This window comes from Melozone crissalis, unplaced genomic scaffold (assembly GCF_028551555.1).
Source record: "Melozone crissalis strain CALT ecotype California unplaced genomic scaffold, PUWL_Pcris_2 ptg000005l_1, whole genome shotgun sequence".
NCBI lineage: Eukaryota > Metazoa > Chordata > Aves > Passeriformes > Passerellidae > Melozone > Melozone crissalis.
Genome location: NW_026535783.1, coordinates 34,343,219 through 34,365,559, shown reverse-complemented (window position 1 = coordinate 34,365,559; position 22,341 = coordinate 34,343,219).

Sequence of the window (22,341 nt, the reverse complement as noted above, 5' to 3'; positions counted from 1 at the left end):
CCTTATTCAGTTTTTCAAGTGTTTGAACACAGGTTTGTATAGCTGATCAGCAAGTTTGTTTGTAAGAATTATGCTTTGTATTGATAAAAGCAATCTTTTTCTTGACTTCAGAGTAGGTTTTCTTTTATCAATTGTATTGCAATAGTATCCAGTTACTCAAAGCTTTTTTAATGACAGTCAATAACCTTTCTTCCCTAACAGCAGTTAACAGGGACGGATTCAAGTTCCCAAGTAAAGATCCCAAGTGAAGAAAAGTGGAACACTTTGTTTCTTTATGAAAGGAAAAGACAACCATTTTCTTACGTCTTAGCTAAAGATTTACGCCCTGAATTCTTGTGCTAGAGTGCTGCTGCCTTCTAATTCCATAGCTGTGAGTGTGGAAAAAATAATAATACAATTCTTTTTTTTCCCCTGTTCTTTCTGATATTATATTTTTGGCATTGATTACTGTCATGGTTTTGAGCCCAGCTGGAGATAAAACACCACCCAGCTGCCAAATTGTTTCATGCTGCATATTTGAGTCAGTTCTGATTCCAGTATTTCTGCCCTTGTTCAGTTTTATCAGAATTCATTCTTCACTGGTTCAAGTGCAACAATCAGAAGGATGTCAGGTTCAGATTCCCAGAATATTTTTGGTTAAGATTGATGCCCTAAGGTGCTCAGTGAGGTGATACACATGTAGACACCAAAGAGGTAGTACACCAAAGAGGTAATGTTAGATATTGGCATAATACAACTTAACTCATTGGCTATTTTCACTCAAAATCAATTTCCCTTTGAGGCACACACTGGACTTTTATATCCTTCTGCATTACCCACTAAGTGCACCCAGGTCCTCGAGCAAAAACATTTCCTTTTGCTGAGGCAGACTGTTTTCTCAGCATGATTTTAATGTGCACTACAGGAACTTCATCCCCCTGTACAGAATGTAAAAATTTGATAGGTCAGAGTCAGCCTTATTGGCAGATCTTTGAGTAGCCAGGTGGCATTTGCTACATGTGTATCCCAAAGTTTGAAAGTCCCACCAGCCATTTTTCTCTTTAACGTCCGGTCTTTAATGTGCAATCTTTAATGACTTTTACACCGCTTGAGCTTTCCAGAGGCTGGTGCACAATAGGGAATGTGATATATCCACCCAATGCTGTGCTCTCTGTCCCAAGTCTCCACAAGGTTGTTTCGGAAATGTGTTCCATTTTCTGGTCCAACTCTTTCTGCAGTATTTTGTCATGGTATGACTTGCTTTCCCAGTCCCAGGATAGTGTCTGTGACTGGGAACAGGAAGTTCCTGGCAGTCCTATGGTTGACTCCACCATTGCAAGCACATGGCTCTTGCCACACAGGTTTGGAGGAGCATGGTATAGTCAACCTGCCAGGCTTCCCTGTACTTATATTTCAGCCATCATCCTTCATTCTGCAGAGGTTTGACCTGCTTGGCTTAAATGATGACAGAGGATGCTCCACATTCAAAAGGTTCATGGTTGTGTCCACCCCTTGATCATGAGCCCATCTATATGTGGCACCTCTTCCCACATGTTCTGAGGTGTCATGGGTCCACTGAGCTAGAACTTGCCCTTCTGCTGGCAATCCAAATCCACCTGAGCTGCTTCAACCCCCTCAGCCTGATCCATCTGCTGGCTCTTTAGATGCTCTTCTGTGGCCTGACTCTTGGGTGCCTTCTTTCTGCATGATGTACCTGCCCAACCACATTTTCCACCCAGGCAGCAGTACCTTACCACAATGCAGCAGCCCAGATGGGTTTACCCTGTTGCTGCCAGATATTCTGCTTCCATTGCTGCCACCATCTCCATAGGACATTTTCCCCCATCCATGAATCATTCTAAAGTATTGGCCATTTCTCTTATTCAGCAACGTTTAAGGCTAACTGGATGGTTTTCACCTCAGCAAACTGACTTGATTCACCTTCTCTTTCAGCAGTTTCTGCATCTTGTGGTAGGGGATTCCATATAGCTGCTTCTTATCTCTGATATTTTCCCTCAAAACAAGAGGATCCATCAGTAAATAAGGCATATTGCTGCTCATTTTCTATTATTACATAGTGTGACCTCTTCAGCATGTAATACCATCTCCTCTTGTGACATTCTAAAATCTTGGTCTTCTATCTGCCCCATGATTACTTCTAAGAATCCTGGACAGTTAGGGTTTCCTATAAAAGCTCATTGTGTGATCATTGCAACCCACTTTCCTAATATAGTATTTGTTGCATGATGTGTAGAGGACGTCCTTCCACTGAACATCCAACTCACTCAACACAGGTAACCAAGATGCCAGGAGGAGCTGTGGTTAAGTACAAATCACCTTCAAATCAAAGTAAATTGGACACCTTTCTATGCTGTCAGCATCTCCTTTTCAGGTGAAGTAAACATGTTCCAGATTCTCTGTATACCTGACTCCAAAAACCTAGAGGTCAACATTGAGTCCCTCCTGATGCTTTTTTCCAGAGGTTTCAGGTAGGGCCATTCTCCCCCAGTGCAGTATAAAGCACATTTTTTTACATTTGGACCATGAAGTACAATGTGAACTATCTCCTGCTTGATTTGGTCAGAGGCTCAGGACCCACTTTGAAATCATTCTTCTGGGTCACTAGAAAGTGCTTGCAATCAGACTTTAATCTGGAATGCAACTTCTCCAAAAGCCTAAAACACCTAAAAGAAGCTTGTGTTTATTTCTTGTTAGTGGGTGGGGACATTGCCCACCCACCCATTGATACATTATTAATAATGTCCATTAGGATCTTGTCCATCTTAGCATTTTATTCCTAAAAATCCAGATCTCCTGTGCAGGTCCCTTTACCTTACTCAGTTTTATGGCAAAACCAGTCCTTTCTCTTTTCTTCTTCTTTTTTTTTCTTTTTTTTTTTCGTCACAGAGTGAAATCAGGAATATATTGCAGGTGTTCCAGAGCTTCACCTTTTTTCAGTACAGTCTGGATCAGTCCATGGCAGGCGGTACAGCTATTTTTCCACACCTGGGACAGTCAGTTCTAGGTATACTGGACACCCCTCCAAGTGAAAGCAATCTGCGGCCGGAGACTGAGAAAAATACATCAGCAATGTCAGCGGTGGCACCACTTGTCTGCCTTTGGCTCCAGCTCATATTGAAGTGCTATGTCTCATACAGCAGCACTCAGAGGCGATGTGATGTCATTCAGGGCACAATGCTTTACTCAGCCTCCATTCCCTGTTAGACTTTCTGTATGAGGCTGTAGACTGGCCTATATGGGACTGTTGAACTGTGAGCTAGTCCTGCTGATTACTCCTTGGCAGTCAAGGTGACAAATTAATGCATAGATGGGAGTTACAGTTTTTTCTTGGTGTTTTACTGCCCCCAATGCTCTGTTGTTGTAGCAATTGGCACCTGCTGTTCCTCAGCCTTCAGCAATCCCACAACAAAAGGGTTGTCTGAAAAACCAGGCAAAGTAGGCAACTGTTTAACTTACTCCATCTCCTGGGCAACTATACCAAAAGCTCACCACTACCCTTTTGGGTCCCTGAAATATCCCCTCCTGAGATAAACTATGCCAAGAATGTGTGGAATTTCTGGTCCAGGCAAAATAGTGTGCTTTTGCCATTCATTCCTAGTCAGGGTAATCTCAGCTCTTTGGATTCCCCTGTCACTCCAGAAGTACAGATGGGTTCTACCTAGCTTGATGGCATTAGGGAACACTGGGCACCAGAGTCTACTACAGCCTTAAGCTCCTGCAGGGCTGCTATGCCAGGGGATTGAATCCACACGGTCCAGTAAACCCAGTTATGCCTCTCTTCCACCTGGTTGGAAACAGGACCCCCCTAGGACTGATTACAATGTTCCCTCCTAACATCTTGTAGAAATGGAGTAGAACTTTTCTCCCTAGAGACAGTAGCATGATTGGACCTTCCACTCTCTGGAAAATTTACCGCTGGAGGACAGAGTGAAAAATTGCCTAGAAAAAAAACCATTTGTAGACATTTTTCCCTACAATTTCCACACCTATAAATTCAAGGTATGTTGTCTCTTGCACTTCCTCATATCCTCTCCATGGTCCCACAAGTAAAGCCACAAGGTACCCTGTGATGTGTATCTTCTATATCCTCTCTCCTATGCAACAGAACACCTTCTGTCAGTTGTTGAAATATGGGCCTGTACATGTGGGGAGCAGGACATATTCTCTCTGAATTGCTGGAACTCATGAGCCAGTTTATTGGTCAGTTTATCTATCAGTTTCCCCACAGCCGCAATGATGGAGAAAGAAATACTCTCTTCATATTCCCAGAATTTCCAAATCAAGTCACTGACTGCTGGTGGTGCATCACCTTTCCAAAAAATTGTTGCCAAGGGGTCGGCATGTACTGCTGGCTCACTCAGTACAAATTTCCTCCACAAAGTTCATTGACAGAAAATGTCATCTGGATCCATGGGGAGCTGCACATTTTCTGGGTCAAAATTTCATTTCTTTCTCATATTTCATTTCCCTCAGTTATTGAATACCTATCTTTATTGTAGTCCATTTGCCTAAGTTACATGGAACATCATCTTTATAGGAATACCTTTCCCTCACACTTGATAAGAGTCTCCTTCAGCAACTAAGGGCTTGTGCCTTTTTTCCCTATTTTTTTGTCAATGCCTGATTCCTTAGCAAGTGATCCCAGCTGCCTGGCTTCCTTACCCTCTAGCTCGCCATTACTGTCTCCATTGTCCCAGCACTGGAGTAGCCAGGCAGTAAAATGCTCACATGGGTGATGGCTGAAATCTTTTCTTGGCTCCTGTAGCTCGCTCAGAGATAGAGGCTGAGATGTGGGTGCCTCTTCTGTCTCCTCTTCCAGCTCCAGTGATAGCCTTGATGATGGCCCTGAAAATCTCCCTTGTGATGGTTTTGCTTCTTCCTCCTCTTTGCTCTCCCTGTCATCCTTGACTGTTTTTGCTAAAGCTTTTTTACCAGGTGACTTTCGTGTATTTTCTGTGTCTCTGCAGGCCCTGCTGCCAGCAGCACCGGTTGGTTCAGTTTCAGCGGTTTCGGTGCCAGCTCCTGTCCAGTGTCTGTCACCGTGGTGGGACCAGCGGCAGGCCCTGCTGTCATCCCATTGTCAGGTTCAGAGACCCTCCTGAGGCCACTGAGCAGGGTTGAACGTGGCTCAATAAGGCTGGCCAGGCCCCAACACTTTGCAGTGATTTGGGTCCTCTCTGGGATGCAAGGTTACAGCACACTTTTTTAAAAATTATTTCACTAGTGTTTCTAGATTCTTACTTGTTCAAGGGATAATGGTTTTGCAATTTCAAGGTGTTATTTCCAAGTCCTTCAACAAGTTGAATGGATTGTTATAGAATAACTTTGTAGATTTGGTTGTGAAAATGTAAAAACTTCATTATTTATCTGAAGTGTTTTTTACTCTGTTTGATGATTTTAATGTTAACCATCTTATTTGCTGAAAATGGACAGATAATATTTAACAGAACAAATAAATTAAGAACTTTTTGACTTTAAGGATCATAAAGTGGAGACAGTATGATATAATGAGAAAAAGTGATATATTTTCATCTCTTGCCTGAAACGATATGTATTGTTTCTGCTGTTGACATTTATTCTATGGAAACATACTAACATACAGAAAGCATTTTTCCTGTTATTCAATAAGGTGCAATATTAAAGATTATTTTAAATATTCATTTTTGTCAACACTTTTTTAATTTGCAATTATAAGAAACTTTCATCTACAGTAATAGAAACTGTACTTTTTCTTTAAGAATTTTCATAATAATTGATTGCAAATTCCCAGCTGGTGAAGCAAACTGAACTACAACTTCAATGGCTACAGTTATTAATTAATTTTTAATACTAGAAAAAAAGCCCCAAAACTTCATGGATTAAATAACTGAAATTAGAAATTGATGCATTTTAGAATGCCTGAGAAGTTCATTAAGATTCCATGTCAATATGCTCAAGCAGCATGGGATTGAATCCTGTATGTGACTGATTCCTCTAATGTTTTAAACTTTTCCATTCTTTCCTCACTTAGCTCTAAAAAACTTTCAGTGGAAGACATCAGAACCTTTAATCCAATTTTGAATATACACCAAAAATATACCATAATTTGTCACAAGGATTGAAATTCAACTTTTACAGATCATTCAGGCTTCTGACAGGTATCTCTCAAACACCTGGAGGGCTTTAATCAAGTTCTATTCTCAAGAAAATAATTTCACACAGGAAAAATTATGAAGTTTTGTTATATATTTTGCAATAGATATTATTTCAGCCTCATGGGAACACTTAATGAGGACCAGTTAAATATTGCAGAACTGAAATACGGTTAGTTTCTGAAACAATACCTAGAAGTTGGTCACATAGCCTAATAGCCACTTAAAGACACACAAAATTTTAGCTTTGGAAACAGGAAATAATGACATAACTAATGAAGTAACTAATGAGGTCACTGGCGTCAGAAATAGTCACTCTAATTCAGCCATAGACTGGTTGAATAGCTGAACATCAATTTACGTCACAGGCAGGTGTTAAGGCACATCAGAGAACAGCACTTAAGACAGTGTAACATGTTCCAGAATAATTTCTGCATGAACCATTACTGACAGTCTGTAACCTGCATTTAGGATAAAGATTGCTTTCTAAGACTAAGACAGATTTGTTACATCAAAAGATTAGTCACCCTAGGTAAGCAGTGAATCATTAAAATACTCTGCCCAGGGAAAATAGTTTACTGAAAATCTTTATAATAAATCTTTTCTAAAATTCAGTAAACAGTGTCCATACTCAATCTATCTAATTTTCCCGTTGCTGTTGACTTCAAAATCTTTGTGAAATCCCATAGAGTCATAGAATCATGGAATTATTACCTTCAATATCAATGAGTCTAGCTGTTAAAGTAGCTGGACATAAACATGTTGCCACTAAACCACATTCCCAAGTGCCACAAACACACCTTTATAACACTTCCCTGAGCAACTTATTGCCTGATCAGACTTTCAGAGAAGGCTTAATAATACATCTAAATGCTTCCTGTCAGAAATTGAAGCTATTTTCTTCTGTCCTGTCATTTGTTGCCTGTGAGAAATGACTAACACCCACTTGGCTTCATCCTCCTTTCAGGAATTTGTAGAGAGAGGCATCCCTGAGCTTCCTTTTCTCCAGGCTAAACATCCCCAGCTCCCTGGGCTGCTCTTCTAAGAACTTGTGCTCCAGATCCTTCAAATACTCTATTGCCCTTCTTTGGACACGTTTCAGCACCTCAATCCCCTCCTGAACTTTGGTGCCCAGCACCAGACACGGGATTTGGGGAACAAACTTACCCCTGCCAAGTACTGGAGGATGATGCCTTCACTAGTCCTGCTGGCCACACTGATTTTCTTGATATTCCTGATCTAACCAGAGTGCCATCTACCTTTTTGGCCACCTGGGCACTCCGCTGATTCTTATTAAGCTGGCTCTCCACTGGTACCCCCAGGACTTTTTTCACTAAGCAGCTTTCAGCCTGTAGTCCTAAGAACACTTCTTCTTATACAGCCTAAAGTAGGTGTACAAAATGTAATTTTTATAATAAATTAATTTTCATAGTAATTTGCAAAAATGCAAATATTAGATTTTGGTTTTTCTTAATTTTGTTTTTATTTTCGTGACCCAGGTATACTGCTGTATGATATTATTTTTAAGGGGTCTGGGAAAAATGACAAAGCATGAAACAGAAATGCTTAGAGAAATTTTCATAGAATATTTAGAAAACTAATGTTTTCCTTAAAAGATTAATTTTATCTCTAAAATGTATGTAGTATGTGTAACAGGGATGTCTAAGGAATTAATTTATATGGAGATGGATTTCCTTGGATATTAAATGACAGGGAAGTTGTTTCAGAGAGACAGAATGTAGGAATAGACAAGATAAAGTCTGGAATTTGCAATTTAATCCTGTACCATAATTTCGGCAAGGACAGCTAAGTATGTCTGAATCTTTGTGGTATAAAATGACAAGTGATGGAAAATGAGAAATATTATAATGTACAAAGCCAAAATAATTGTTCCACTCACTCATTTCTGGGCAACGTAGCTTTGTGCAAGACTTTATTTCCATTGATGACAGCTTTAAACTGGCATGCCTCATACCTGGCATGCACTTGCATTCTAGACACAGAGCAGAAATCACTCTTATTTTCCTAGCTCTAAAAAACTTCCATAGATTAAAAAAAGGCTTTATTAACAACTGCTATAAAAAAAATACATTGGATCATCCACTAAGACTACACACTTTGCAGACTACTCATATTCGGTAGATATCAGGTTTTTTCCAATTAAGACCTGAAATATTGTCAGCAAACCCCACAGAAAAGCTCTTTTCCTCTGTGCTCCCCAGGGCTCCTCCCCTTCTGCAGCCAAGCTGGCCATGCAAAATGAGCCGAGGGACAGAGGGCAGCTGCTGGGTTTCATATCAGGAGTTGCTGCTAAGGAAGGCCCAGCTCCCGTGCCAAGAGATGGCTCCAGATGGCCCCAGGCTGGAGCGGCTGGAACAGGCGGGAGAAGCAGAACATGGTGAGGCTCTGTGGGCAGGCAGAAAGCTGCGAGGGCAGGCCCGGCACCACCACCCTGGAGCTGCGCAGAGGCACAGAGGTGTGTCCTGGGGGGAGGCACGGGATATTTCTGGAGACTCCATGACTCCTGAAAACAGCCGCACTCAGGAGGTGTCACGGGTTAATACTGCATTCTTCAGGCTCAGGAAGAATTCATATTCGCCCTCATGCAATCTAACCCAAAACAATATCTCCTTTTTGAGGGTTTTCCCTGCTTTTATTTCCCTCTGTGGAAATAAACAGTCCAGCAAACATGCATTTTTTGGCTTCATAAATTTATTTTGAACACAAACCAAAACAAGCAGATAATAAGCTTCCTTGTTAAGTATATTTTGAAAGAGTTCCTTGAAATGCTCTTTTAAATTATTTAATAGCAAAAGAAGGTCTAAGGAAAATATTAAACTGATACCTGATAATTTTCATCTGACAAAAATCAATGAAAAAAAGTGGAGGCATTTAATGCCTTCTTTGTCTCATTCTTTAATCATACTGATAGACCTTCACCTGCTCATTCCTCTGAGTTGGAAGACCACAACTCTTGGAATCAGTGACTTTTCAGTTGTGGACACTGAAATTGTAAGGGACAAGTTGTATCAGTTCATAAATCCATGGGACATGGTGGGATTCATCCTGGAGTACTGAAGGAACTAATAGATATTTTAGCAGGAACCCCATGGTCATTTATCAAAGGTCTGGGAAATTGTTGGAAGTCCTCCTTGAATGGAATCTGGCCAGTTATTCAATTTACAAGAAGGACATGAAGGAGAACTCTGGAAACTACAGACGCGTTAGTCTGACCTCAATGCCTGGAAAAATGATGGAGGAGCTCATGGTGGAGACTGCTAAAAGGCACTTCAAGAACAATGCAATCTCCAGACACAGACAGTGTGGGAAGGTCCTGCCTAAATAATCTGACATTCTTCTACAATAGGATCTCTCACCTAGTGGCTGAAGGGAAAGCAGTCATTGCAGCTTTTCTTGGTTTCAGTATGGTTTTTCATACCGGCTCTCACAGTTCCCTTCTGGACAAGCTGTTGTGATGATCAGGTTCACAGTGTGCTGAATGAAGAAGAACCAGATGAATGCCAGAACTTCAGGGGTCAGAACTTTTAGTGTGTGGGGCTGCATCTGCCTGGTGAGCAATCACCAGTGGTGTTTCTCAGGAATTCACTGTAGGACCAGTTCTGGTCAACAACTTTATCAATGATCTGGATGCAGGACTTGAATGCACCATTAGTAAGTGTGCCGATGAAACTGAGAGTTGCTGCTGAAGGTACCTTCTACCTCTTGGATTTGCAGTGGGATCTGCATATACTGCAGCACTGAGTAATTATCAATGGAATGAAATTCAATACATGCCAGATTTTGCCCCTGGGATTGGGAGTAACACCAGGCACAAATATAAGCTGGGAGAGGAGCGTGTGTGGAGCAGCCTGCCAAAGGGCTCTGGGGGTGCTGGCGGGCAGCAGCTCAGGGTGAGCCAGCAGTGTGTGCCCGGGCAGCCAGGAGGGCAAACCCCATCCCGGGGGGCAGCAGACACAGCATCACCAGCTGGGATTGGGATCGTCCTGCTGGATTCGGCCCTGGTGCCCTCACCCTGAGCCCTGCGTGCAGGGCTGGGCCCCACGCTCTGAGAAGGGTGGGAAGGAGGTCCTGGAATGATTCCAGGTTGAATATGCAGTAAACATAATTGAAAGATTTTTTTTTTTTAAATATATCTATATGAAGCTTAAAATGAGTAGGAAAACATGTTGGAAATTTTTACATAAGCTGAAATTGGATAGAAAAAGAATGTTAAGATTTTCATAGAGAGTAAGCACAGGAAACTCAATCAGAAGAAAGATTGCTTTTTTAGAAGGCCAAACAATTCACCTGAGACTGTATATAGGCCAAAAAGGGGTTTTAAAATGAATAGAAAAAAGAAATATGAGACACTGGAGTGAAGCAATAAAAAGGGGCTTTTCTCTTCCCATGAAAGTACTATTATGCTGTAGGAGAACCAAAAGCATAAATGGCCTATAATATTACAAAACAATTCTCAGAGGTTTTACATTTTTTGAGCCATAAATGTGTATATTAGATAAAGTACAGATCATTCAGTCACTGTTTTCCTTGGTGTTGGAATGGTTCTGTATTTTGAAGAATTTTAAAATTGTTTATCTAAAAAAATCTTATCTTATTTGAGGAGCACGGAATAATTTAAGTAGGTAAGAAACAATTCTAGAATTCATCTAATCCTTAATGGTCAATCTGGCTATCCCCCCTACTTTCCACCCCATATGTCTTTAAATTTATTTTCTCACCAAAGAGGATTTCTTCAGTGGGAGAAATGTATTATATAATGTCATGGTCTTAACATATATGAAGTATACTTATATGACTGTGAAAAATCTACTGTACAATTTTAAAGTTGTACCTTTCATTCCAGGAATGAGCCCCATAATGGCAGGTCTCTCTTTTCCCCTTCAAAAGCAGAGCAAATCCATCAATAATGTGCAGGGATAGGTGCTTGTTTCAAAAAGATGGAGCTTTAGCTACCTTTTGTTGGAATACTTATTAAAATATCTGAACTCAATTGTATTTCTTCCAGTTTAAGATGGGAAGCTCATGGTTATTTGTAATGACTTAAAAGAAAAATTGAAAAAGTTCTAAAGCACAAAATACTAGTAAACTCCTTTAAATTCTTTTTCCTGGTCCAAACAGTATAAGGAAAATTTTGTTTGAAAAACTGACTTTTTTTCATTGTCAATAGATTTTCTTTCCAAATTTTTTTTCTTACTATGTAGCACCTATGCATGTCCACAGTATTCCAGCAGAGTTCCAAAAATAGAACAATGGCAATAACATAATAGAAATTAATAAAGAAGAAATCAATATATGCTCTATCTTGATATTAAGATTATGAAATACTTTCATTCTATTGATCTTTTATCTTCAGATAAATTTTGTGCATCAAACCTGAAAAAAAGGCAGGTTTGAAGAGAAATATTATTTAGAAATAGTAGGCTACAGCAAAAGACAGACAACATGTGTGGAAAGGCAAACAGCGTGGAAAAAAGCCAGGAGGCAGAGGGAGTCTTGTTCTTATTGTGCATAAGGTATGACCTGATTGAGGAAAAGATCATGCACCTTCCACCTCTTTACCACTGCATATCATCTATTGTGTGATCAAGAATATAGATATAGAATACCCGTACTGTTGCTTCCTGTTTGAAAGTTAATCTGCATATTGGTGTTGGAATTCTCCTTTTCGAAAGGCACTATACAGGAAAATGTTCTTATTAATAAACCTTGTTGCTATATAGCCAGATAACTAAAAATCTCTAATTTTATGCTCTTATCTACAAGTATTAGCACATGTAATCTACTTATAAACTTTTTTCTTACGTTGTCTTTTCTGAATTAACAAAGCCAGTTATAGTAATATGCAATTTTAGTGAATATTTGTCTGCTTAGAACTGGGGAAAAATAACTTGCCATGGACTCAGTGTAGTGAAAAAGTGGCAGCCAAATTCACAACTTTCACACTAGTAGTTTTCTTTCCACTAATTCTAAAAGGAGATAAGAAGGTTTGTCAGTATTTTTAAAGTGCATGAAAACATTGCAATGACATGCACAAAAGAATGAAGAATTTCCTTTAAGACTTGTGTCATAAACTTTAAAATGGTACTTGTGTAGAGTATAAGAAAAAAATGATGACCCAATTAGCTTCAGAATCATATATTGAGGAAGGTGTAGACTGTGATAAGTTCATCCCTCAGCCTTCTCTTCAAGATGAGCAAACCAATTGACCTCTGCTTCTCCTTATAAAGTTTTGCCCTCAAGACCTGTCACCATCTTGAGCATCATTCTCTGGAAACACTTTAATACCATTATATCCTTCTTATATTCAGGCCCCTCCTCCTATTCACAGGACTCAAGGTGAGGCCTCTCAAGCCCAGTGTAAAGTGGGACAATCCCCTCCCTTGCCCAGCTGTGATGCTGTGCCTGATGCACCCCAGGACAGGGCTGGCCCTCCTGGCTGCCAGGGCACTGCTGGCTCATGTTCAATTTGCCTTTGCTTCTAAGCAGATGTAAGAAAAATGAAAGCATGTTCATCAGTATCTGAGTCACTGTTAAGATGACTAGCCCAAATGAGGTAATAAATCAGCAGTACTATTAGACTAAGGACTATGATGGTGGAAATACACCTTCAATCTCTTTCTTATTCACTAGAGATCAAGCTTTGAGACATAGCATAGTATCTTAATTTTTCTTCTATTTCAACCATGTCACTCATTAAAATCTTGTTACATTAATACAATAATGAAATTTCAAGGACATTTTTTAAAAGGTGAAGGCAAATATTGTGAGGTTTATTTGGGCTATTATATAATTTTACCCTTATAATCAAGGTATCTAATTTAGCAAATAGATTAAAGAACTATAGAATTGAAAATACTATTTGTCAGGTAGAAGAAGTATGTTGGTAATTGCTTATTTAGGAGAACAAAACAAACAATTTGCCTCAGCATGTATTTTACAGGGAAGTGTAAGCCTTCAATGTATCAGTAGTAATTAACATGAGACTTTTTAAATTTTCTTTTCTACCGTCCTAATTGATGGTATGCTCTTGTTTCTTACAAACAAACCACAGTGAATCTTTTCTTTATGTATTCCAGATAATTTATGTAGTTTTAGAATTCTGAGTGTCCTGCAGAGCTGTTAGAGCTCAGCTAATAAAACATCTGAAATCAAATTTCTACAAGACCTGTAGAGCTAGGCCATAGATTTAATCCTGTTCTAAAATGCTGCAGTTTGTGTGATTATCTGCACTTATCAAGAAAATATCTTTTCTGAACAGTCCAGGAAACTGTCAACTTTACATGTTTCCAAATAAGAGCAATATTAAATCAAAGGCTTTATTCAGGATCTAAAAGAGAAGTATGGAAAGAAATCTATCCTGACTAATTTTCTCTTATAAAACTAATAAGCCTGAGACATTTCATTCTACAAATTGCCTCAGCTTTCCAGAGAGATGATTATTAGCTTTAACTGCAAATACCAGACCAATTTTTTTTGATCCATTGGAAGACTAAATGAAGCAAAGGCTCATGCACAGAGTAAGAGTCATAACTGTGAAGAAAGAAAAACAGTAATCATCTAGAGTAGTAATTTAACAGTTGTTGGCATTAAATAGTGCATAATTGGTAAGTTTTCAAAAGCATAAAAAAGATTATGCTAATTTTGATTTTCCAGAGAAAAGAGGGATGATGTGCTCTTTTGAGAAGAGAGGGCATGTGACCCTTGCAAAACCACTTTTTCTGTGTCAGGCCAAGGTCACCAAAACAAGTCTAGAGTAAAGTAATGGAAATACTATTGATGCAGGAGCAGTCACAGAGCTAGTGTAGATGATTCTAGTTGCTTGCTGCTCACAGATGAGTATGCCTAGCCTCACAGCATTATACTTATGAACACAAATTTTAGCTCAATAGAAAAGTTATTTGGCTATGATTTTATGTAAAGATTTAATCTATAATGAACGATCCAGAAAGATTGAAACTGTACCTTAACAGCTGTTTAACATAGTACACCATCTAGACCTCCTACATAAACTTCATAAATGTCACATAGGTAACAAGTATTAAGCTAGGAATATTGACCTTAAGTTAATGTAATACTTTAACTAAATTTTAAGGAAAAGAAAAAAGAAACATGTCATCTGCATAAGAAAAAAATTGTGTGTGGGGGGGAAGCCTGAAAACAAATAAACAAGAATACCAAACAAACCCCAAAACTAACAAAAAAATCCCCCAAACAAACAAAAAATCACTTTTGTTCAAATATTTCCCTTCTCATACTTTAAGTGGAATATCTTTCTTTTTGCTACTGCTTCCTAAACCAGAAAAATTTTCAGACTCTGATTTTAAAAAAGTAAAAATAATGAAAACATTGGCATTATGGAAAATACAACAAAACTATAAAAACTTATACTGCAAGAACAAAGAAGAATTTTGGTTAAAATGAAAATTCATTGAATTGTAGGATTGCTTGGGCTGGAAGGAGCCTAAAAGTTCATCTAGTTCTAAATCCCCTGTAGGGGCCACAAAGAGTTTCCACTAGACCAGGTTGCTCCCAGCTCCATCCATCCTGACTTTCCAGAAAGGCCAAATCCACAACTTCTCTGGGCAACATTTTCCAGTGCCTCACTACTCCCACAGGAAAAAATTTCTTCCCAGTATCTGATCTCAACATACTTTAATTTTGAAGCCATTCACCCTTGTCCTAGCACTCTATGCCCTTGTAAAAACTCCTCCTTCATCTTTTTTTGCAGTCTCCCTCAATATTTTTCCCATGCCACCTGATCTTGTCATATACCTTCCTTTTTTTCCTTATTTCAAAGCGAAGATCCCTGTTCAACCATGCCGGCCTTCTGCCTCATCTGTTTACTTCTAACATTCAGGAATTGCCTGTTTATGCGTCTTAGGAGGTGATGATCAAAAAGTGGCCAGCACTGATGCACTCCAGATTTTTCCCAGGGCACTTTATTTTCATTAGGTTCCTGAACAACTCGAAGTCTGCTCTCCTTATGCCTGGAATTGAAGTGATGCAACATGTCTGAACTTTTGCTTGCACTTTTTACAGGCAAAATGTTTCCCTGTTGAGCTCATGTCTGTAACACTGCAAATTTACTGCAGGCTGGCTAATATATCTCACAGTCACCAGCAGAGGTCACTTCCATCAGCCTGTACCTCTAACCATTTGGTATCATCCCACAGCTTGCCAGGGATAAGCCTGATATTTTCCCCCTTCCCCATGTCTACTTTTAATCTCTGCCAATGACCCCTCCTAGTTTCTGAGCAAAGACTCTCCCTCTCCTTCCTCGTAGAGAAAGGTAAGCCTAATCTGACGCCAGCATGCCTGATGCTGTGTAGGCAAATTATAGCACTATGATTGTGAAACCAATCACACAACAGTGTATAATACCTAAAATCAGCACCAAAACATTATAAAAAATAAAACAAGCAAAAAACCCCTATTACCTTCCAACCGGCTAACAGATGGGACACCAAATATATGCTCCCCAGCATGAATGCTCCTCAGATAATTTAGAAAATGCCATTTTGAGTAATTATATTGACCTGAATTTGACTGGTGATCTATGCAAAGACATTGCCTTTTCTTTGATAATCTTACAAATATAAATGACATTTCAAAGATGTGAAAACTGCTACCAATAAATTGGACTTAATATTTATATGGGCCTGTACATCTTTGTCTCTAACTCTGGGCTGGCTCAAAATATGTAACATGAATGTTCTGTAGAGTGAGAATTCTCTATGTGCATTATTTCTACCTATATAAATGGGATTTAAACACTTCTCTTCATATAAGGGCGTAAAATGATATTTCTACAAGAAACTTGTGCAAGATTTGATGGGCATGCTTCAATGCAATTAGCACAAAAATATGCTCAATGCAAGATCACTTTCTAAAAGTGTCTACAGACACTTTACAGTTCTGAAAATGACTTTACTTATTCAGGTTACATTTTTCTGAATTTTTTCAAAAGCAGTGAATGGAATGGAGTATCCTATATAGTCTAAGAGTAAAAGTCATTGTTCAGGAGGAAGTTGAAAAAGAGAATCAATATTTATTCTGAATCTTTTCTTTGCACTGAGCAGAGTTACGTTTTTTGCGAAATTCACCCAGAATTTTGCTGCATTTGGTGAGAGTAAATATTTCTTTAACTAGAAACATTGCTGGTTCAGCTAGTATCCTAAACATCTTTCCAATGAATGTATCTTCATGAAACTGCAGTAATTTCAACCATAATTATTTTCATTAAATGTTTTTTTGCATAAACTGTTTTATTCATGCTATTATAATTTACCATATACTGTTAACAAAGCCCAGGCTATTTCATGTTCCATTTCATATGCAGCTATGACTGATTAGTTCAAGCACATTGCATGATCATGCATATACATTGGCATAATTTTCATCATTTTGTATCCAGATCTGGCAAGTTTTGTTTTCAAGTAGATGATCTTTACTAATGAGGTGCAGATTTCTTTATGTAAATCAAAGAGCAACAAAAGACACCCCCTCAGCTTCCTTGATCTGAAAGCTGTCTAACCATTTGTGGTGACACTGCAGCGGAGTCCTACCTAAAGTCTTGGAGTTTTGGGTATTTTCATTTGAGATGGCAGTTAAGACCAGTAGTCTTTCCTCAAAATAAGTAACATTATAAACTTTCTTCAACTTATAAACATTATAACCTTATAAACATTACAGTAACTTCCATTGTTGCAAATTAAGAAAATTCCTTCCCTAGCCATGATATCAATCAGTCTTTACATTATGAAAGTGTATTATAGTGCCATGTAAGGTAATGAGCTAGTGGAATTTACTGAAGACTTAGATATTAGAAGACTTAGGTATTGTCCATGCTTAAAGAAAAATACTAAATAATGGTCTAGCCCATGAAATAAGGACCTTTCTTCTTGGAAGCTTGTGGCTGTCTATGAAGGATAGTGACACCCTTGGACAGCCAAGATAGCACCAGCATGTCAGTCCCCCTAACATATCTTTCTTTGGTGGAAGGCTCAATGTTTTCTGGTATCACAGATAAGTAACTATGGAAAGTCCATCTCCATGGACATCTGAATCACTAGAAAAGTGGTGAGAATTCTGAAAAAAATGTAGTTACTTTCAGATATTTACTTTAACTTGTAATGGGTAATGTGGTGTTACTGATTAATCAAATCACACTGTCTGTCATCCTTCAAACGTTATTCAAACCTTATGTAAAATCACATTCAGGATTCCTCACTACTGCTGGTACACTTCATGTGCATGAATAAATTTTTATTATTTTATATCAGTACTTTGCACCCTAGCTCTTCTCTAGTATTACCTTGGTTAGTACTGACCATTTGTGAAGTTCTGTGACAAAATACAAATCTGTATGACCCAGCTACATATTACAGGAGAGACAAAACCATCTTGTCCTAAGAAAAGGAAAAAATAGCATAAAGGAGGTACATAAAAGATGTGTAGATGTGACCCTCAGGGAGATGGTTTAGTAGCAGCATTGGCAGTGCTGAATTAATGTCTGGACTCAAAGATCTCAAACATCTTTTCTAACCATAACATTGAGGATAATGCTATTAGACTGACTATTCAATATGAAGATATATGTAATAGAAAGCATTTGGAGAGCCTTCTAGATCAAATATGTTTTGTGATATTCATAGGTAATATGATTCACCTCATCTCAAATTTGTTTTTTCTACTGTAGTTTAAGAACCAGCTAGCTCCTTGGTTTTCCATTTGGATTAATTTTTTACACCCTTTATGCAGTGTTATAACATTTGTATTTTCAGGAAAAACCTAAAAGCTTGATGTTTTTATATTTTTCAGAAATGCATTTTAAAAAAATATTGAAGTCTTGATCTCTGGATTGATTTTCTGCTTTGATTTGTTGGATTTGTTTGAATTCAGGTTTTATTTTTGTTTTGGTTTTTAGTCTATCTGTCTCATGTATTTAAGCATTTAAAATGGCACAAGGTTTTTGTATCACACCTTTTCATTAGGATGACTTTGAGCCACAGAAATGGTGTTCATTCTAAAATCACTGCTATGAACTGAAGGTCAAACATGACATACTCAGGCTAAAGTTAGCTATCAATTAGGATAAAAATATAGATAGAAGATTGAAGTCATAACAACAAAACTCACAAGGATGGATCTTCAGAAATGTCAAGCCATGTCAGCTGTATTGACTTAGATTCTTACCTGTTTTTCAGCTTTCATCTTAATGTTGTTCTGGTTACATGGTGATTATTTCTCTGTTTATCTTCTGTATTTCTATTTATCTTGCTTCATCACATGTATGTGCTGCAGTCGGATCACAAGGTATTTCTAATCAAATAAGCCTAGTAAAATCAAAAGCTGTTGCCCAATTCCTTTCTCATCTATGTCAAAGACAAAAATTAAATCAGTGAAAATATTTAAATTAGCCAAAAAGTACTTAACAATATAGTTCACTAATCCCTCATGGTCAATGCCTGTCATTATGCCTTTAAAAGAGAGCTTTTCTGGCAAATTCACGTCAAAAGGATCAAGCTAACAAAGCAACTTACATACTCAAATCCTGTTTCCTTGTGTTTCAAAAATATGAAGTTAAAAGTCAAAATATAAGTTAAAGTCAAAATATAAAGTTTGAAAAGATAGAAAATTTGGGAGGTAAGTGCATATATATATCTGTGTAATTATATGGTAAGGTATTGCAGTATAAATGGAGAATGTATCACTTATGCATTAAGATATTCACAAGATCATTCCTATTACACAGAAAATTTTGGATTCAGAGATTTTAATCAGTCGCTTTAATTATATGACTACACATGAATTCATATTTGATCTGAAAAGTAAAATTTCAGGAATTTCAAACACTTAATTTATACTTAATTTAAATGAAGACAGAAAAGCAACTCATCTCTGCACTGTAATTTTATTTTGAATAGAAAGTGTCAGTATTAATTGCCACTAAATTCCCTTTTTAATACAAAAGAGAGTTTGAACATTGGGACAGTAGGTATTGGTCTAAAGAGCTTTTCCTCTTGAAATGGTTATCTACTATACAATGCATTTATTATCACCATTAGGTTTTGAATAACTTTTCTGCACATCCAATTAAAAAGATTTGTAGTGTACTTTGCATTCACAGCTGGGCTGATGAATGTTAGCTTTCATGTATTTTGTTTTCTCATCCATCCCTGAAATTTTTACTTTAGTTTAAACAAAGGGTTCAGGGATTACTCAAAGCTGCTTCTGGATTAGACTTGGCTTCACACTTCAGCAATTTTATTTTTTTTCTTTGTAAGAGAAAATTAAATATTAAATTCTAAGATCTGGCATTTTGGGGGAGATAATTCTCCATCTAAAGCCCAAATTAATTAGTTATTTATTCATGAAACCAAGGAGTGCCAGAATTTTAGTTTTACATAACAATATAGCTAAATCCTGAATAAAGATAAAAAATTAAAGTATTTAAATGGTATCATTAAGATTATTTGATGACTGACATTAGAATTAGAGATAAACTTAATTATTTTGATGAAATGGATTCCAAGCCTTTCCTTCTGATGCCAATAAATACCTCAGAATTTGATGATGATTTGATGATGTGAACTCTGAGAAAACAGAGAGATTTGCATCCAGGAAAGAACCGATGATGAATTTTAACCTATCATCCTTGCTAGACTTCACTACTTCCTTAAATATTGGAACCTTAAAGTATAATGGTTTTTTGGGTACTTTATTTGCAGAAAGACAACATGGTACAAATCATATTTTTTTTCTCATAATAGTGTCTGTAATAAAAATACTACACATTCTTATATTATTTAGTAATAAAAAAAATAAATGGTAGGCAACCTTCTTTCATATATATCAGTTTGGACATAACAACTAAAGGTTTTGGAGAAGTACATAAATGATTGGCAATTTTGTTGAGAAATTTCTTTCTTTCTTTCTTTCTTTCTTTCTTTCTTTCTTTCTTTCTTTCTTTTCTTTTCTTTTCTTTTCTTTTCTTTTCTTTTCTTTTCTTTTCTTTTCTTTTGTTATCATCTTCCTGGTATCTATGATAATTTTGACATAAAAAGTATAAAGGTAATGGATAATATCTGCTAAATTTTTGTTTTGAAAAACCCCCAAACCTAAAAAACCCTTTAATTTCTGTTGCTTCCCCTGACTTATTATCCCAACTGCATGGTAATGTTCTATCAAGGCCTCCTGATAGAACCTAACCTACTAAACTTGTAAAAGTGCATTTGACCACTTTTATGCCTCAGGACAACATTTGCTATTTCATCAGGTTTTCTTATATTAGTGATAAGCTGAGCTACTTTGATTTACTTTTATTTTTCTTTTAGTTATTCTTTGGTTTTTGGGGATGATAACAGCAAAGGGAAGGATTTCATTTACCTATTTTCTTTGATCCCTAAATTCCCTTTTATCCCTTGTTTGGGAGAATATTTTTTTTTTTTTTTTTTAATGTTTGAAACATTTTTCATCTCAGCTCTTTTCAACCTTAGGTAGTTGTTCTAATCTGAGGGTTGTGTTTAATTCTGACTGCCCTAGACATTGACTTTGCTTTTAATACTTTTGAAACTAGTACAAGATTTGTTTTTTGGAGATGAGATTAATCTCCAAGGTTGAAATCAGCTTTCATGTCTTACATGAAGTTGAATTCATTAGAATTATTCTCTAGAGTTAATTCTTATATCCATCCTGTGCTCTCATTAGAAATCTTTCTTATGTGTGCATGAGTAGGGGGAAAAATATCAGAAGGATATTAAGAAGACTGAGCACTGAATAGATTGTATTCGTGGGTAAGTCATGAAACAAGAACATGAAAAAAAAGTCTCTTTTATCAAATGATCCATGTTAGAATTCAGGAGAAAGATACAGAAGTTTATTGCAGTCATGATGTATTAGGTGTTTAGCAAAAGGGATTTTTAAGAAAAGACATAGGCAATGACATTTGTGTTTTCAGAAGACAAAGCTGCATTTGCCTTCCAAAGTAATTTGGTTAACATTTTCAGGGGATGTTAATATCAAGTAGCTCAAAAAAAGGATTAAAAATAAAAGTATATTTGAAAAGATAATGCCACCAGTCCATGAACAATCTCAAAACTCATTTACACTGGAAGAAATAAAAATTCTGGTGTTTTTGTTGAGTTTAATGGTTTTGATTTTGAGGATTTTTGCATTGCATGTGTGTGATGGACACTTTTTCTCTCTCATTAAACTGTACAATTACATAAAATTCCCCACTATTCACAAGAAAAATCTGCTGGAAACATGCTAATATAAATTATTTTTTAGCTGGGAAATATGTTAAAGATAAATAAGAAATATGTGGAGAAAACCCAGGAAGAGCAAACAAAAATAAATGCCAAGGTGATTAAATATTGTCTTGGCAGAACAATATGGTTGTGTAGTTATTTTTGTTTTTGTCAAGTAAATGTTGTAGATGTAAAGATGTTTATTTGATTTCTTGGTTGTTCACAAATGAAATTAAAAGATTTGAATTTTGTTCTAATATAGAAGAGAAAGCAGAACAGAACACCAATTAAGATCTCAGATTTTGATGACTCAGAATCATTAAGGTTGGAAAAGGATTTCAAGGTCATGGAGTCCAACATTGCACTGAATACCACCACATCTACTAAACCATGGCACTTAACGTGACTCCTACTCATTTTTTGAACACTTCTGGGTATAGTGACTTCAGCACTTCCCTTGGGGGCTTGTTCACTTTCAGTGAAGAAGTTCTTCCCAGCATCCAACTTGAACCTCTTTGGGTCCAGTTTGAGATTGTTTCCCATGCAGTTTTCACTGGCTGACTGGGAAGAGAGACTGACTCCCTACTCGCCACACCCTTTTTTCTGGTAGTTGTAGAGATCAATAACATCTCTCCTGAGCCTTCTTCTCTCTCTTTCCTAAAACCCTTCATCTGTCTCAGACTTGTCTCATAGGACTTGTGTTCCAGATCCTTCACTAGATTCATTGCCCTTTTCTGGACACCTTCCAGTACTTGAATGTCTTTCTTGTGAGACTGATGGAGATCAAAACTAGAAGTTCAGCCTCTCCGGTGCTGAATACAGAGGACCATCCCTTCACTGGTCCTGCTGGTCACACCATTTCTGATACAAGCCAAGATAGAAATGACCATCTGGAAACACTGCTCGTGCTCAACTGGTGTTGACCAGCAGCCCCAGGT